Source organism: Harmonia axyridis, chromosome 1, assembly GCF_914767665.1.
Source record: "Harmonia axyridis chromosome 1, icHarAxyr1.1, whole genome shotgun sequence".
Lineage (NCBI taxonomy): Eukaryota > Metazoa > Arthropoda > Insecta > Coleoptera > Coccinellidae > Harmonia > Harmonia axyridis.
In genome coordinates this window covers 28,128,527-28,148,172 of record NC_059501.1, presented here as the reverse complement: position 1 = coordinate 28,148,172, position 19,646 = coordinate 28,128,527, and the positions used below count along the sequence as shown (strand labels likewise).

Sequence of the window (19,646 nt, the reverse complement as noted above, 5' to 3'; positions counted from 1 at the left end):
CATGTAGGAGTTCAATCCTACGTCCTAGCAATAAGGAAATGTATAAGTTGGACCTTCGTTCTGTTTCTAGTCTGAAAATGATTCCGATTCAATTTGCCATTTTATGGGCTGACTTTCTCACACAAAAGGCATTGATTGTCTCTATCCGATTTATAGGTGTGATCGAATTGAACCCAGACAGCGTTATACCAAGTGTTATTCACGTTACATAACACCAGGTTAAATGGTGAGCCTAAAAACCAATTTCATTTTCAATAAAATCACTTTAGTATGTTAATTTATTTTAATTCAATTAGATTTTTATGTTGTTTTCGTGTGGAACTGTTAGCTGAATGAAATATAGTATGATAAGTAGTAGTAAATCTAATGGTTCTACGAGGATGTAGTGAAAGTGAGAATGCCATTGCCGCTTTGATTTTGATTCCATACCTACTTTATCTGTATTAAATATTCAAATTTGGTTTATTGGTCGTAAATTTTTCGGGAAGTCTATAATGAACGAGATAATCTTCTTTCCTAATTGAAAAATGTTGGAAATATGTACCAACAGATTCGAATTCGTATTCTGGATAATACGGTTAGACAAAACCCAGAGTTGATTCTATCAAAATTGACATCTGAATATTTTTATAATAGTGCAGCTTTCCGTCTACAAATTCATTAATAATAATTATATTTATTCACACTATAAATACAAATATTTACTGTGAACAACTCCGACCCATCAAACTTCACATGGGGTGTCAGAAATAAAAATTAGTCAAATATATAAAACAAACAATAAAATCTACAGAAATACAAACATCAAGTATAAAGATATTTCTCGATGATAGAAGAAATTCATCAATATTTTCAATTGTAGACATACAGGATGTTCCCAAATTATAAGTGCAAAGGAAAATAAGAGATTCCTTGAATAATTGAGCTCTTTGTTTTCGAGATATAGGGTGTTTCTTGTAGTCCTAATTTTTTGTGATAATTATATCAGTTTGTCGAATCTTTATTGATCTTCATTACAGATTGTGTATAGTTATTTATAATACAAGTGCAGAAGGCATTGATATTCTTCCACGAGTTCAAAATTCAAAAACGAGCCACGAAGTGGCGAGTTTTGGAATGAACGAGTGGTAGAATGAGCCTTCTGTACGAGTATTATACATTATTTTCTCTAATTCATTGCATTTTCATTGAAATTAATGAAATATTTCCATAAATATATTTTAGTGATTTTTGCATTGAAAAATGTTGGTTGGCGGAACTGATTTCTTTAAGGCAAATTGATGAATTGACAGATAAAGTCGTGGCGGAAAGTTTGGATTACCAACATAGAATAATAAAATATAACCATGGAAACTGTGCGTTTCTGATATATTCTCGCACGATTTTGTTCTACAAGATGTGGAAGAATGAACGGAATAACCACAGAATTAGAGATCTTTAAAATAATTTGGATTTTCCTGAGGAAAACTATAATGAAATGTTTGAAATTTTTTTCGCGAAATCAGATATGACAAAACCCACAAGAAATCATAAGTGTAGTACTGGACCAAAGTTTCCTTTTGCATTACTACGTGTGGTCCACCAAAAAAAGTTCCGGACTAAAGAAGCAGGTACTGTTCCAGAAGAAATATCACCCTGTGATTCACATTCAGAATAAGCATACATAAAAAAAGTTAAAGTACACATTCCTCAAAGAGAAGCTCTAAAAGTAGCCACGTATTTCGGGTTTTCGGACTTCACCAGTACAGTGAAAAAGTGGTGGCATGAGCAACACTTGGTGGGAAACAATAACAAACAAACGGAATAAACAATAGAAGTCAGCCTCTCATTTTTGTCGAAATTTTTCTAATATGGAAAAATTAATTCTCCGAAACCTATACAACATAAAAGAATCATTCAATCGTTGAGATATTAAGTAATATTCGTCACTCTCAAGGCCTCTGTCTCTAATCATTGGAAAATGTTGATCTTTGATTTGAATGATTTGTGAGATAAAAGAAAATAGCTATTGTGTGTGATTTTGTCTGATGCTCATTTTTCAATGTTTCTTATTTATGAAGAGTTTGAAGGTGTTTTTACACCAAATATAATGAATGAAGAAGCCCACACACTTGGCCAGAAATGGAGGACAAACTCTTTTCTGTGGTATAGGCAAATGTACCTGCAAGAAAGAATTTTGATAGAATCATCGTAGATGGGATCATTCCAAATAGTTTCTTCGAAACTTTGAAACTGCGAGATCGAAGGACTATCTGGATTTTAGCAAGAATATACTACACCTTCTCACTGGATTTATCACTGGGCATTGTCGCCTTAGGTAAAACACCTCATGAAAATGGCTCTAGCAGAAAATGACGATTGCAAATTCTGTGGGGAGGAGAAAGAAACTCTCTAGTGATGGAATGCCTGTCAATGCAAAATTCGTTTTGGATAAGAAACTTATAGAAGTGAGGAAGTAGACTCCTTTAAGCCCTCCAGGTTACTGGATTGAATTAGAACTCTGGAACTCGAAGGCGAGCTGTAGATCACGTTATGGCAAGAATAGCTCTGAAAGAGGACACAATAGATCATTAGGACCCCTCTCATTAAATTTCAATCTTATACCAAATATAATATTTGTAATAGTTTCGGAAATTTATAACTTCAAGGAAATAATGCATTACAAGATTTCTTCTGGGTCAATTAATATATTCTATCAGAAAATAGAATTAAAATGATGATAGTTCCAACAGTTTTGACAAAATTTCGATTGTAAATTTCAGGAAAACTTATCTTTCGATTCTATTTTTGGGGAGATTTAAATTGAAAGAGAATATCGTATGAATATTGTTCACTTTCATCAAAAGAATTCATGCTGAAACATAATACCCGGAGAGTACCTCATAAAATATTCTCTTTTCATCGATATAATTTTTTTATTGTGATGAAAATTCATATACAACTTTGCTGTCATAACCATAAAAGTATACAGTGATTTAAAATGACATAATTCACTGACAACTTATTCGCCGCATGCTCCAGTACATAAATAATCTCGGATTACAACTGATGACATCATCTGTGTCTCTCGAGATGAAAAATCGACTAGAGTGAAAGTTCTCCAAATGGAATTTCTCGTTCCCATATCTACTCAATCAAACCAGTATTACTCCTTTTGGCAAAATTTTACCCAGGTCAAGGAAGCGATACTCGACTACAGCAGATGTCGAGAAATTGAAACACAATCGATCGTTCTAACACAATAAATTCCGAAGAAAAAAAAATCATTTCTAATGCTTAATTGACTTTATCTCATTGCTATCGGGATCATACGAGTGTACGAAGAACAATCAACAATTAGTTTGATGCCTATCCCACAACGACTCATTGCGTCATTTGTAGGTTGCCCATTGAAGATATCAATTTATCCGGTACATGTGTCCATCAAATTAGATACGAGATTCAGTGAGTATAGTTTCGCGCTTGGTCTGTCGTTGTAGTCTCCGGGTTAGTCGCTTGGTTGAGCGTTGAGGTATTTCAAATGACTCTTGATTTCATGTTTGATGCTTTCCAATCGATTGTCTTCCATTGAGGGATTTGGTTCGATTGAGCTCCTAATTTCGTTAGTTCAATTGCGCATTAAGTTATCTAAACAATAGGATTATGATATTTCGTGATGCGTGTTATATCTAGAGGAATATTGTCTTTGGGTATCTATCATTTTTTATGGATGACGGAAATTATCCATATCGTATAGACACTGCATTTGATTACACTCAAGAGATGAAAGGTTACTATTATCATGAATCCCTTTATGAAGAACGAATCACCATTTTTTAGGATATTTCAATCGAAAATTTATCAGACTGAGCTCATAATTTCGTTGATTATACTGCATATTCCGAATTCTTACAGATAATTTGATGATATTTTATAATGTTTTTTTCATTCATACAAATATCCTAATATTTGAACAGTATTAGGAACTGAATTTGGAGCAACCTCATTTAGCTATCTCGAAAAAATATTCATTGACATTGTGGCAATGTGTGTGAGATCGAAGATTACTATTTTTAGTATCTAATACCTAAAATTTATTCATTTTTCTTGGAATAGATATCTGCAAATTCACCTTATGCAATGTTGTTTACCTGTTTATTTCAAAATTGAAAATTCGATCAAAATTACCATATATAGGTGTGAGTTGATTGAAACTTTATCATTAATTAAATACTTATTATTTTTCCACAACAATCCCTAAATATTTTTTTTCATTACAGGTAAGAGTACCTATATGTTTGTACCTACCCAGAGGGCGGTGTAATGTGAGTATTTGCCTTGACTTTCAAATGATCTAATTGAAAATAGAAAATCTCCATTATATGATTTGTTGAGATTAAACTCAGCAAATGTATCAAATATACATGGCGAGTCTTTGACTTATACATATAAAAATAAGGAATAAGATTCCTTAGGTCAAAAGAGACACTTTTTTCCTTTACTATTTTTTCCAATTCGATTTTTTTCCTCACTTAGTAGCATTCTGTTAACTGTATTTTGATGGAATTTTATCTTCGGCAAATATTCATCAAATCAATAAAAAACTATATTCCGAAAATCATTTTCTTTGATTCCATTCCATTTGCGAGATAGGTATACCTGAAAAACCATTTTTTCATAGATTTTCAACAGGCTGTATAATTTCAACCAAACCGTGAAATAGTGAAGGAAAAAAGTGTTTTTTTTTAACTCAGGAACCTTCGGTTGAAATATATTTACAAGTCGAAGATCCACCCTGTATAATAAATTAATGTTAACTCCAACAAACACGTAGTTCTTCAAAATATTAGTTGTGAATTATTTCTCATGTGAATTATTTATAAAATTGAATGCTTACAAACTCAATAATATATCTACCTAGGATATTTATATCTGGAAAATCTAAGAATTTCTTATGTAAAATTGCTTATGTGCACTCATCTGATTATTATTCTGTAAAAAATTAACAATATCAGCCCAATGGCCAACACGGCTACGGTTGCTGCACTATATCCTTTTTCATGAAATTCTCCATGACCAATTCGCATATTTGCGGCTGTGTATCGTTGTTAACATCACAAATTTCATTTTTGAGGTCTTGAATCGTCGTCCACATCTATATCTTCCAATTTCGTCCATTGAAATAATTAATTATAGCCTAATTCCTAAGAACGACGATGAGTCGACAAACCTAGTTTGGTCAATGCTACAGCAGCAGTAAGTATTCTTAATTGTCCTTGACGGACGCAGTCGGTTTTGATTCTTCACATCTAAGTTACTTGTCCAAATAGCTTAAATTTTCCATTTGTGTTACTATTGCCAGTCGAGAAGGTGCTTCACGACGACCCAAAAGTGCTTTAGTTTTGCGAACTGTGATTGCAAAAGTTTCACCATTTTTGTAGAGAATTTTAACAATTTCAAAACATTGTTGAAGGGTGTATCGTTTCATTTTCAGTGGTGGCGTAGTTTTACTTGTCAAATATCAAAATACGACAGCTTCAAAAGTGCCCAGATAGGGAAAAATGAAACCATTCATTGGAAAACCCTGTACAATTTTATTATGTTCATCTGTTCTAAGGAATCACGGCTTTAATTGATATTCAAATAACTACTTGACTTGGGCTCGACTTGAAATCAACTCAAGTTTAAGTAGTAGTTTTTCAATGTCAAGTCAAGTATTTATTTATCAAGTACTTGATTTGACATTGAATAGTATATTCTAAAACAAGTTGCAGAATGGGCTCCTATTCCAACACGAATGCGAAATTCGAAAACGAGCGACGAAGGAGCGAGTTTTGGAACGCATGAGTGTTGGAATTGCCTTCTGCAACGAGTATTAGACGATATTTTCTCTATTTCAGTCAAGTTTTGCGAAATATTGTCGAAATTCAATGAAAAATTCAGATTATATATCCTAGTGACTTTTGTATTGTATCTTGGCAGTTGGTGTGACTGTTACGAAAATTGACAGATTACGGAATTTGAATATGAATCGTATGTTTCGAATTTAGACATAATTTACAATTACACATTAAATTCGTGAATTATGTCTGACGAAATCGATTGAACACTACCAGAATTATGAGAATTTGCGAATATGTAGCAAATCATTTCTCTATATCCCCAAATTATATTATATTGACAATTATTGACGTTTGTTGAAATTTTATAGGATTGGAAGTCAGCATAGACAACCACAAAACGAAAAATATTTCTGAAAACGATGCTGTAATGAGTTCATTACAGCACTGTTTTTTAGAACTGTAATGAACTCATTACGATACAGAAATAGAGAAAAACTATTATTTGACTGGAACATGAGTTGATTTCAATCATCCTAAATCTAAAAAAATTTCATAGAAGGTATACGGAACCATGAAATCGAAAGGAGCAGATGAATGTTTACAAAAAAAATAGCATTTACATTTTTTAAATATATTTTTTGGATGTTTTCACGAAAAATATCTATACATATTGGAACCTATTCGGTAAATAGAAAGCATCTCCGTTTTCATACACATCATTATATCTACTCGACCTTGTCGAGCTTTCTACAAGCAAATCCTTGCACGATGGGCATACATGGGGGGCAAGCAGGTCTCCCTACAATATAACGACACTTGAACATATTTTTATTATTTTTCCGAGAAGGCATTCGCCTTCTTACGATTTCATCTGAACAAGTCCGGAGAAGACTGTTGCATAAATAACAGAATAGCACGTTCTCTCCTGAGACTCTCGTAAAATTTTGAAATCAATTCAATAAATTTCGTATGTTAATGTTCGGGTGCAGACGTTGTTCGAATTGAAGTGCAGTGTTTTTTATCTGTGCAATAAATCATAATATTGACAGAGTGTGCGCTCACGGCGAAGGATTGGTTGAAGTCAAATTCCAGTCGTGAGTGTTTCAAAATTGCAACATGTTTGACTGATTTTAATATATTGAGTCGACTATTCACATTGGGCGAACAAACTGTGTGATTGTGATTAATTTTCTAAAGAAATTGATTCCAATCTGATTCTGATTGATCTGAACGTTCAAAGGTGTTTTCGGTATACAGGATGTTCCGTAAACCGCATGCTGATAGCTTAGGTCATGCTCGAGCAGAATATCCAAATTTGATTTCAGTAAAAGTGTCTTAGTTTTCGAGATATTGACAGTTTTATGAAAAATGTCAAATTCTACACCTTAGTCTTTGTTTTGAATGACAAAGCTACAAATGTTGGTGTTTTGTGATTCTCCTTTCGATCGACAGATCAGCCTACCCAACATGAGCAAAGATTTTCCCAAGGTACCAATTGTACCGGGTTTTTCACCATAATTTGACCCCCCCTTTAACTTTGTTACTAAAAGAGGTACCAAAAAATGTTTTCTACGAAAGTTTCACGAAATCAACCAGTGTTTTCTAAAATGATTTCACAAAACGAAATATATACAGAGTGGGCAACATATTGATAGCAACTTCATTTTTTCAAATGGAACACCCTGTATATTTTTCTATATTTGACTAGATCTTTTTCCCCTGATTTCAAATATATAACATATGTTTGGCTTATCTCTCTTTTTCTGAGTACCACAGAGTTTCAAATTTCAAGAATCACCACACAAGCTGGCATTTTTCAAGTGGTAGGCTGCGATAACTCAAAATGCTCTTTTCTGAGTTATCTCGTTAACAATTTGACTATATGTTATATCGTTGCCAACGACATAACACAAAAAAGAGCATTTTGAGTTATCGCAGCCTACCACTTGAAAAATGCCAGCTTGCATGCCAGGTGGTTCTTGAAATTTGAAACTCTGTGGTACTCAGAAAAAGAGAGATAAGCCAAACATATGTTATATATTTGAAATCAGGGGAAAAAGATCTAGTCAAATATAGAAAAATATACAGGGTGTTCCATTTGAAAAAATGAAGTTGCTATCAATATGTTGCCCACTCTGTATATATTTCGTTTTGTGAAATCATTTTAGAAAACACTAGTCGATTTCGTGAAACTTTCATTGAAAACATTTTTTGGTACCTCTTTTAGTAACAAAGTTAAAGGGGGGGTCAAATTATGGTGAAAAACCCGGTACGCCCAGAAAAGCGGAATGTTTCCCACTTTTTTATTTTTTCAAATTTCGTCATCCAACTTTGATTGTTTCTGCTATAAAACATTATATCCGACAAACTCGCCATGTTATGCCAAAAGTTAGCCAGATTTTTCGGATCATTTTAAGAAAAAAGTTCTATAAACGCTTTCAAGGTGTTGAAGTTTAATTTTTTTCTCAAGTTGTTTTTCAAAGCGGTTTCCTTTGCAGGATATTCAACTGAAATTTGGCAAAGATATTCCTATTTGAAGTTTTCATCATGTGATATACTAATTTTGAATGCAAATCTACACGGTGATATTCTATCTGCCCGTTTCTATCCTCCAGATTTGTTTTTGGTGGACCACTAGTAGTTTAAAAAAATGTAAACCGAAATTTTGCCCCAGTACTACATTTTTGGTTTTATGTAGTTTTGTCGTATCTGCCACCGAATTTCAAACAATTCTCTAGTAATTTTCAGGAAAATTCAAATTATTAAAAAGATCCATAAAGATGAATAAATCATAATTAGAAGTTTTGGTACCTATTTACTCATTCTGTAGCGAAGATTGATGAAGATTGGATAAAACTGGCATAATATTCCCAAAAACTAAGTAGGACTTCAAGAAACATCCTGTATCTCGAAAACAAAGCGTTTGCGAGCCATTTATAGGACCGTTTTTCTTGAAATGATCGAAATAATCACTCATTTTCCTTTATGACTCTAATTTGGGAACATCCTGTATTGTTTCCAACTTAGTTTTGATTATTTTCAATTAGGTCTGTGAATAATTGTATTCACCTGCGCCCCTTTCGCTCTTCGAGACAGTGGCGACGCTAGGATGGAGGGCAATGGAGCCCCCCCTCCCCTAAAATTCTGCTGGCCCTCCTAAAATGTGACATACTAAATCTTAAAAATTAGCAGAACTATTGTTTCGCTTTATTTTGGCCCCCCCAAAAAAAAACTGGCTCCCTCTAGGCCACCCCTGTTTTCGAAAGCTGGCATCGCCACTGCTTCGAGACCAAAAAGAACTGCATATTGGTAGAGAAAGTGCAATCGGCGCATGAATGTATGGGCGATCAAAAGCTCCTGACTTCAATCATTGCTTTCTTCGTTTTCTTTTGTTATGCTTTAATTTTTATTGTCTATTAGCTTGCAAAACCTCCACTCAATGAAATCAGTTGTCAACGAAATTAGATGAAAAGGCGTTTCTATTATTTATATTGATGTAAACCGTATGATGTTTTATATTTTTGAAATCAGTAGAATTAATCATTCATAAAATGGCACGAAAATCAATTAAAAAATCTAACTTTGAGTCATAGCTTCGTAATTAAATATCCTGCCAAAAAAAGACTAGCACGTAACTGTATTTTACGTGAAAAAGTGCCTATATAATGTCTCAATTTCAGAGCTCTTCCACCAGTATTAGCGGAAATATATTTTTTTTTTCGATATCGCCATTTTTACAATTTTGGCTTATAACTCGAAAACAAAAGGAGGTGGCGAAAAATGAATACCTACTATTAGTTTCTCAGAAAAAGAAACGAGAATAATGATTTTGTCGATCTCCTGTGATTTAAAAATTGTAGTGCTAAAACATCTCTTGAAGGTAATTATTTCGACAAATAAAGTCGAATTTTTACTTACTAAGTGAATAACTGAGTGACCAATAGTTTCGATTAGAACGATTTGGCATTTTGAGTTATTCAAGGAGTTTCAATCTCGGGATGAAATAAGAAAAATTTGAATTCCAGTCTATATTTTTTCATTCCTAGAAGAGAATAAATTCACAAATTTAATATCACACATCAAAATTAATAACAATGGTCTGAGTATCTAATATCGCAAAATTAATATCCAACATCACTGCATCCACAACTCAAAAAAATCCCTTTCGCAGATTCCGTGATAACAATGAATGGTAATTCCTTTCCACACTTCATCTATCAAAACATCTCTCGCAATTTTTAAGAACCAGTGTTCTCCACGGAGATATTGATAAAATCTTGGAAGCGCCCCTTTTAGCACTTGCCACATAGTGCGAATTTCATGCTCCAAGCGGTCTTTCAAACGTTGCCGCCTCTTTCTGTAAAATACTTTCCCTCTTCTTGACTACGCCAGGATGGTGGATGTCGATGGTACCGAACGATCGTAAAATAACGAGAAAAAAAAAAACAAAACGCATTATTATGAAAGGGAAAATGTTCCCGAGATATGGGCGTTGAGATTCACGAGAGGACTTTATGACGAAAGGTACACCAGTGGCGTGTGTGCATTTAGCTACCCAAGGATTGGGTGCATGAGAAATAAGGAGGTCTCATTATTTTTTTTTTTTTGATTCTTAACTTTGTTCCACCAATTAGTTCCCACATAATATTTGTTCCTCAGTGTTATAGTGTCTTAAGGTTGAAATGTCATATCGGCTTCCTTGATTGAAACGTTCAAGTTATTCATAATCAAATATACACACCGGCAAAATTAGGGAATGAACAAAATCTCAACCAATTTTGTATTTTTTCTTGAACCCTTTGGCTAAAACATTTTTATCTCGGTGTTAAAGTGTCTTGATGTCATATCAGTTTTCCTGATTGAAACCAAGTTATTCATAACCAAATATTATGTTATGCAATAAAAAGGAAATATATATTGGAACGATGACATAAAAATCCTTTAATTTCTCTTAGAATATACCTATTCGTTTTTTTTTAAATATTAAAATGCAATCTCTTATTGGAAAACCCATTATATTTACTATTAAGTAAATGTATACTACCACAGTAGTAGTAAAAATACTAAACAATGCTCGAATTCATACCTTATGTTTTGGAAATAAAAAATATTATTTATCTCTTTTAATCAATTAGGAAAATTAAAGATTTTCATAGTCTCATTGAATTTGATAAGTTATGCAAAATTCAAAGCATATTTTATCCTAATTGTAGAAATGTCAAAACACACGTTATGAAATGATAAGTCGTTGCACTAAGAAAAAACTAATAAACATAATATGAATATCAAATACAGTGTGAATATAGAGGACAACTCAAAAAAATAATGTCAACTTTTTAAAGAGATCGATTCTTGGTAATTCCTTGACAAAATGTATATATATCTCAAGTCTAACGTCAACGCCAAAATGAATCCCATTATTCAAATGAAGTTCTCAACAACTATGTTTATTTCTTTAATGCAATTAGTGAAATTAAGTTGTCATAAAATTTCACAGATATTTCCCACATTTAGATCTCAATAATGGGTTATTAAAACTGCATTAGCTTTCGGCTTGTATTATATTCCAATGAAAAGAAATTTAATTAGGATCATCAAAAGAATACGAGATCATTTTCGAATTATTTTATTTCAAATTAATGAACCCAAATTGAATTAACCTATTATGTTTGTGTTTTCCATATCGTTTCTAGAGAACTAAGCCTATTTGAAATCTGAAAATTGAGATATTGATAATCGATATTCTCTGAAATATTTTTGTACTTCTGGATTACAGGGAATAAAAAGGATTTTTAATTTTTTACTTTTTACTGACATAAATAGAAGAGGAATATAAAATATTTCAACTTGATTTAAAAATAATTCGAAGATTTGAAAATACAATATGCAGATACGTATGATACATTTCTTTATGAAGCATACACAAATAATTAGTGGACTCAATTGAAACTATCTGCATTTTCTTGGGATGCTGAAAACCAAAATATACGGACCGTTTTGGTACCTCGTTCTTTATTCTGATCAAAATCCTGGGAAATCGTGCTGAAAAAATCGAAATAATAAAAAATGAAAAAGATGAACTTTATCTCAGCACCAGTAGTAAATATAAGGACTCAAATTTTGTATTATTTTTACCACAACAACTTGATTACTAAATGTGGAAAACTTAAAAATTGATTGCTTGATATGTGGAAAGAATAGTTACATTCTTAATTTCATCATTGATTCCTCCTGTATCGAAAATCCAGCGAAGATTATTAGTGCAACTGTGCAAAGCTTTGAACATTCAAGAGGCCAATAACCTGTTCAAACACAAACATTGATTGAATAAATAATAATGAAAGATATCATTTAAGTAAATGACAAAGCAAATTATGATACTAGTTTTGGGAAATCCATCTTTCAAGGCAGTGAGAGAACAGAAGAAGACTACTGTACGATTCTGGCGAATCATGTTCAGTCAAGAGGAACATACCCCTTCACACCTCCGTCAATGCGTGTAAAGTTCGTTAAACCGAATCAGCGAATTTAAATTTCTTGTTTAAGTGTCTCGGACGAGACATGCAGCCATGTGGTCTATAAATTACGATGAGTACTCTCGTATTTTTACAAAATCGATTTTACGCCTGTGGGTTTAATCACAGGATTGATTGATGATGGTGGCATGACTGAGTAATAATCCCTTTTTATGGTGGGTATAATGCTAGACGAGCTGATTTTTCTGAGTCGAAGAACCACTGAATCGTATGTTTGTGTTTGAGGAACATTCGAATATTTTTGGAAGGATACACGAGGTTTTATTTCTTAGCGACAAAAAATGAGAAGCCTAAAAATTCTGATAAGATTTTATTTGAGATAACTCGGGAATGCTGGTTTTTTAATGCAACAGTGATATTTCCATGAAAGCCATAACGAAAACCTTCAATTTCTTTTCCTAAATGGAATATAAGGTGTAGTATGCATAAAAAACAAGGCCTTAATTTACAAAGTTGGGATGATCTGATTTAGGTCAAATATGCGCCGTTTTGTTAGATAACTTATAGCCATTTCAAAAGTAATATCATTTTGCCTCTCTCATACAATCTCTCGTCCCTATTGGCAAAAACTTGAGATAGTCGATTTTCACAAACCTCTGTTGAAGCGAATTTTCACCAGCAAAATTGTTTATCATGGACAGAAACAGATATTAATTACTCAATGCCAGGTCCGAACTATAAGGTGTATACAGAGGAACCTCCCAACTAAGCTCCCGGAGCTTCTGAAGAGTCACTATCAACGCCTCGTGTTGTCCTGATGGAACACAATTCCTATCCTATTGGCCAAAGCTGGCCGCATCTGGGTGATTGCTCCCTTCAGATGGTCCAACAGTTGATAATTCACTGCCAATCCCACCAAACACACAGCAAAATCTTCCTGATCGTCAGTTTTAGCTTGACCACGGTTCCACCACCTCATCGCATTTTGACCACGTCCGTTTTTGCTTGAAGTTGTCGTAGTTTATCAACTTTTCATCACCAGTCACCAACCTTTTCAAAAATGGGTTGATTTTGTTGCGATTCAGCAATTAGCAGATGGAAATTCGGTCCATCAGGTTTTTCTGCGTTAACTCTTGAGACTAGACTTATGCAAATCGTTCCAAAAGGTTTTTTGTGCAATCCTTAGCACTTGGGCAATCGAAACAGTGCTTATATGACGGTCGGACAATGTCTATGATTTTATCAACATTTTCGACAATTGGTCTTCTAGTGCGTGGTGCATCTTTCACATCGAAATAACCGGATTGATTAGCTGTTACAGTATGCGGACCATAAACACTTTTTACATTTTAAGCCGCCTGGCTTGCATTTCCTCATTTATCGAAGGAAAACTGTGAGTTATAGCGTATTTTGTCTTTGTTGGTGTCCATCTTCGCACGCGCTCAAACTAAACTGAGTCATCTAATTACAAAATTGTTAAATAAAGTTTTTGTAGTACGGAATCTCGTCTTTCTAGTGCAAAATCTCATCCCGATCGAATATGTTGTCACGGATATATAGATGTTGAAATAATATGCGCACAGTATGAGCGAGCAAAAATTTTGATCAAAGGAACAAACTTTTTTGTCCAAAACTATAATCTCAAATATTAGACACGTTTCTCTTCATCGAAGTACTGCTCTAGATATCAGATAACGCGTGTACATTTCATATTCTCTGAACTGATTTAATTAATACAACTGTTCTCTCACATTTTAAGTCTAGTAATCTTCTACTCCCTATGAGTGACACAAAAATGAGAACGCAATACGATATTCTCCAATAGAACAGCTGATGATCTCTCATTTCATTCATTCACTTTTTTTTCCCCCATATCGAAGGCACATAATGGTTCAGAACGAAGCAATGCACCTGTTGCTCGTCTATATAAAACTGGCACATAACTATATAATTCTTACCTGAGTTCAAGTCGAGTTGGTTAAGTTGGTATTGAACGCAATTTATGGTTGCTCTGTGAGGTATAAACTTTCTTTAAATACTGCTTTAATTATAACTCGTGAGGATTGGATTTCGTCTGAGCATCCTTCAGATTGGATTCTGTATTGAAGGTATTGGTAGAGAGTGCAACTGAAGCTTTTGTTCAATATTTCAATGAAGCACTCGAAAGGGAACAGATGAATGAAATCAGATCAAAGAAGCCGTTCGGGTGGATATGTTCATCAGTTTTCAGCATAGGCATAGGTCAATCAATAATACTTACTTCTTGAGATGAAATTCTAATAGTATTTGCTATAGAAATTGATCACAATATCAAGAAAATATAACGAAATTTAGAACTAATTACTATAAAACTGGATCTTCACTATTGTATTTTTAGTGATAAACCATCCACCCAAATAGTTTACGTTTTGATTTTTCTCTTTTTATATTATCTCATAAGCCAATAGGATTACCCCAGTGAATCTAGCAGAGCCACTTTGAAATTTTCGATTTTTTTTTAAGATAATTTGTTACCCTATTTTAAAATTGTTTATCCTTCAACTATGGTAAAATTCGTGGGTTCTGCTAGCTTAAAGTTAAGCTAGCAGAACCAATAAGCTAATCGATTGTTAGGGAAAATCTGATTACACCATAATTTTAGGCTTATGTTGAACCCACCTCCAAATTTACGAAGTTTACAAAAAATACTGAGTTCTGCTAGCATTACCGTAAAGATGACAGAACCCAATCTTAGAGGAAATCCTCACAATTACATAGTAATTTTAGGCTCTAGTCAGGCTAATTTATGTCCCTATTACGAAATTTTTTGCTCTTTACTTTATCGAGATATCATGTGTTCTTAAATTCACCCTTAAACTGGTAGGATAATTGCTTGTATCGAAAATAATGATGAAAATTTTGAAGATCTATTTCAACTTTCTCAATTTATTCACAGAATAGTTATTTGTTTTACTAGGCAGCAAAGTAGTAGATTGTATGCCGCGGCTGATATTTTATAGCGTAGCGAGTCTAGGAATTTAGCCATGGCAGTCAATCTACTTTGCTGCCGAGTAGGAAAGTAGTTACTTTGCTGCCTAGGCAGAAAAAGTAATACTTTGCTGATTCATATGTGTTGGCAAAATCAATATTTTCTGTCAATCGGAGAAAAAATCATTTTTTTTTAAACCAAATCTTTAAATATTCTAAGTACTCCAATTTTTCTCGAAAACGGTAGGATTTCGACTAAGTGTTTCGTTTTTGAAAATTATATTTAATTTAATTAATTATATAAGTATATCAATTCCATCTGAAAATTTTCGAGAATCTCAGTAGCGTACAAGTTGAAGATGTTTTCATCTACTAGGTACACTGAAAATGTTTGAATCTTCCAAAAAACATTGAATGTTGAGTATCAACAACCTACTCTTGTCAATTTTATTCATATCAGTCGTGAGGGGTGTTATTGCTATCCGTACCTGCAAGGGGCTGAAAATAGGGTAGGTAGGTAGCTTCTTGATAATAGGGGTAAGCACAACTATCAGAATAATAATTGATTCTACCAATAGATGACACTACCATGCTAGCTTTACTCAAAACTTTGTATCTGCTTTGCGTAAGTGACCTGCTCAAAACATAAGAATTTAGCTTTGCGCAGAGGCAATATCGTAATCAATGACGTTTATCCGAGATGCGATTATTGCTAGTTGAAAACTTTAACCAATACCCCGCCACGTGCACGTGAAATACCGTGCGCTAAGGCAATTTTTGGAGGCCTTTGAGAAGGCCATTTGTAACAATTAATATAATTTTTATAAGTATTGATATTGTGCCAAATCCTTGCCCAAATGCTTTATATACAATTTGTGAACAATAATTGTTTTTCCAGGCTAAAATCGTACAAAGCAGTGATATATATCATATGGTGAAGGATTTGGCACAATATTGCCGTAATTTAAAATTTGTGGTGATTATATTTATATATGTATATGACCTTCTTAAAGACCCCCAAAAATTGCTTTAGCGCACGGTATTACTGTATTAATCTGAAACTGACAAAATATTATTAACCACCTAAAATTGAGAAAATGGTTAACAAATTGAATAATTAAATTAACATAAAGACTGACGAACGTTTCGGAATTTTTGTACTTTCCAATGAAATATTCGTACTTTCAATAGTCAGGAATTCCGTTGAATAATCTTCAAATATTTTTTCAAGCTTTCAAAAAGTAGATATTCTTGAAAGGGGACTCAATAACAATTTTTATATATCTCATCTTGAGATGTATATCTGTTTCATAATTCAGCTTGCTAGACCTAATTTGTACAATTATATTGAGAGAAGTATAGAAGGCTTAATATTCAACATGAAATATTGAATGCCCAAACTCAAGTCTCTCAACTTGCTGAGCTGATTCCAAAAACGTATCACATGTTGATTCCAATTGGTACAAGGTGGACAAAAATACAATAGTTTTGGGTGTGCTCATTAAGTAACGTGTAACATTCTTTATTAGTTAAATTAACAATACTGTCAAAAATACTTATTGTCTAGCGGCAATTGGTTTGAATGTAACACCATGCAGTTTGTTACATTTTTAAATTAATAAAAATGTATAAAAATAAGAAATAATTTCTTTCATATTCTGTCTGCTAGACCACAAGTACCAAACATGTTTGGTAACAGCTCATTTTTATTAATCTAAAAATGTAACAAACTACAGGGTGTTACATTCAAACCAATTGCCGCTAGACAATAAGTATTTTTGATAATATTGTTAATTTAACTAATAAAGAATGTTGAGCGTAACTTTATGAGCACACACAAAACTATTATATTTTTGTCCACCCTGTACCAATTGGAATAAACATGTGATACATTTTTGGAATCAGCTCAGAGTAATCCGAAAATTGAGACAAAATGACCGGTGTTCCATTAAAAAAAATTACGGAGACGTCATTACTCGAAAGTAATTCACCCTGTTCATTAGATTATTATTTTAAAATACGGTAAATTAAAATTAAAAATCGAGGTGTTTCAGGATTATTTCTTAAAATGGTCTGTTTAGCTGAAAATGAATTTGTTCCATGCTTTACGGAGACACTGTATAAAACTCGTACTGTCTTTTAAAAAACGATGTACGATATCTTTTAAATCCAACCAAAGTCACTATTCCTATTTGTCGTTAATCACCGACTCAATCCTATCGAACAAAATGCACAAACGACGCCTCTGAACAATATTGCCGCCCCTGTGGCCCCCACAGATAATAATTGCATAGATGTATCCTTCCAACCTTGTAGGTTCGAATAGCTCATGCAGTTTGTTTCTATGGAACACCCTGTCCTTTTATGGAGTCCTCGAATCGAATACAAACGGCTTTGATATCGCATGAATCTGTTAGCGTTTAGCGACTGTTGGACAGTATCTTCCTCCTCTATAATGCGACGTGAATAGGGCCCCTCGATTGTGCTGTACGCCATGGAGATGACACTGGAAAGCATCTTCCCAGCCTCCCACATGCGAGGACCGTAGATTTCTTGTTTGACAACTTGTCAGGGAATTCTTTCGTTGCGCCAGGGGCGGTGCTGTGGGGGTTGTTGCGAAAAAATTAATTTTGCAATATGTTGGATGACAATATAAAAGAATATTTTATGCTAGAAGTGTTTTTACAAATGACTCTGTTTTAATTTAAAAATGGAGATGAACAAGATTTTAAATTCAATGAAAGTATGAAATACAGCAATCAGCCATGTTATCTGAAACACAGAGTAATACACATAGATTGAGGGAGTATACGCAATTTTTACATTTTCCCAACATGGTTAGATTACTTTGTCAGATTGCGATATAATTTCACTATATCATTATGGATGTATATTATATTGAATGAAATATATTTATTTGAATGATTCTCAATTGAATATTCAAATTTGGATATTTGGAATTCGATATTTTCCTAAATGTCTAATTTATAATAAGCAGAAGATTTATTATTTTCTGTGTGTACCCTCTAAATCCAAGGTTTGGCAACTGTTGCTCTCCTAGTGTCATCCGTTGTTTCACGTCGTTTGGCGCGCTTGAAGTTTGTTTTCTGAATTTCTGATATATTTAGGTATTCATCTCAAAATATTTTGAGTTGTTATGAAACGTTGATTAACTATGGGACATAATAAGAGCGTTCTTTGTGGAAAAACTCGTGAATTGAGTGAAATATCGTATCACTGATATGTTTTCATTTCCGCGCGATTCATGACAAATTTGATAGTTCATGTTGGGAACAAAATTTTCTTACTGAAAATGACATATGCTCCCTCTATATATGGTTATTACTCTGAAGGTGTATCTAACCGATAGACAAATGCAGGAGCTATAACATTCTTTTCTATTCTATGTATTCTATTCTATTCTCAGAATTTAATCCAAAATTTAATTATTGTTAATGCTGATAACGTTTCGATCAATTTTGCATTATTTAATTGTTTTTCGTCGTTTACCTACTCGTTGTTTAGTGAGAGTTAAAACCATAGTATAAGGAAAGGATTCCATTCCTAAATCAATGTTAAAAGCAAGCAATCATTCTGTGTATTTTGTGGACTTTCTTCGTTCAGCATAGACACATAATACATAATAAAAGGTTAGGTTAGGTAGGATGGTTTACTTAACCGTTACGTGATAAGTGGACGCCATGACCCATCACATGTTTAATGAAATATATATTTTTAAAAGCCAATAACGAAATGTTTTTTCCTACTTCAATATTTTTCAACTAAGTTTATCCTGTGTGTTATGTGTTAAATTTCGAATTTAAAGAATTAGGAGAGCACGTGACTGACGTGAAGTCAAGAGTTTTTGGGTGCTCGTTCATTAATGCGGTGAGAAGGCCCTTGTAAAAATGCTAACAGGACTCGAAGTCTATACGAACAGATCTTATATCTACTGAGATAGCTGTAAGATGCGAGAGCATCTTATACATACGAAAAAATTATAATGCATTTCCTTTTTTCATTGAATAGCTTTGTTTCAATCATGTCCTTCATTTGAAAACAAAATTCCTGCAAAATCTGGAAAATTTCATATATTCTTACATTGAATTATCTCTAGAAAGAATACTGTTGTATCCCTAGTATTGGCGAAAACCAGAAGTCGATCTTGGATATGAGGATATGATTAGGTAATGATTCTATATGGCCAGAATTGGAAGATATTGATGTGGACGATAGTTATTTTCAACAAGACGGAACCACGTGCCACATATAACATAAAACAGTTAGATAACACCTCAGAGCAATGAACATAGATAGAGGGAGCATATGTCATTTTCAGTAAGCAAATTTTGTCCCCAACATGAACTATCAAATTTGACAT

At 33.4% G+C, this 19,646-nt stretch overlaps 1 protein-coding gene and 1 non-coding gene across 4 annotated transcripts in view; both read left to right on the top strand.

Annotated features, from left to right (window-relative positions):
* LOC123680496 overlaps positions 1-19,646 on the top strand; it is a 145,713-nt gene that overhangs the window by 47,673 nt on the left and 78,394 nt on the right. The window lies entirely within an intron of this gene.
* On the top strand, positions 15,921-16,061 carry LOC123671767. The gene has a single exon (XR_006746183.1). It is a non-coding gene; the product is annotated as a U4 spliceosomal RNA (small nuclear RNA).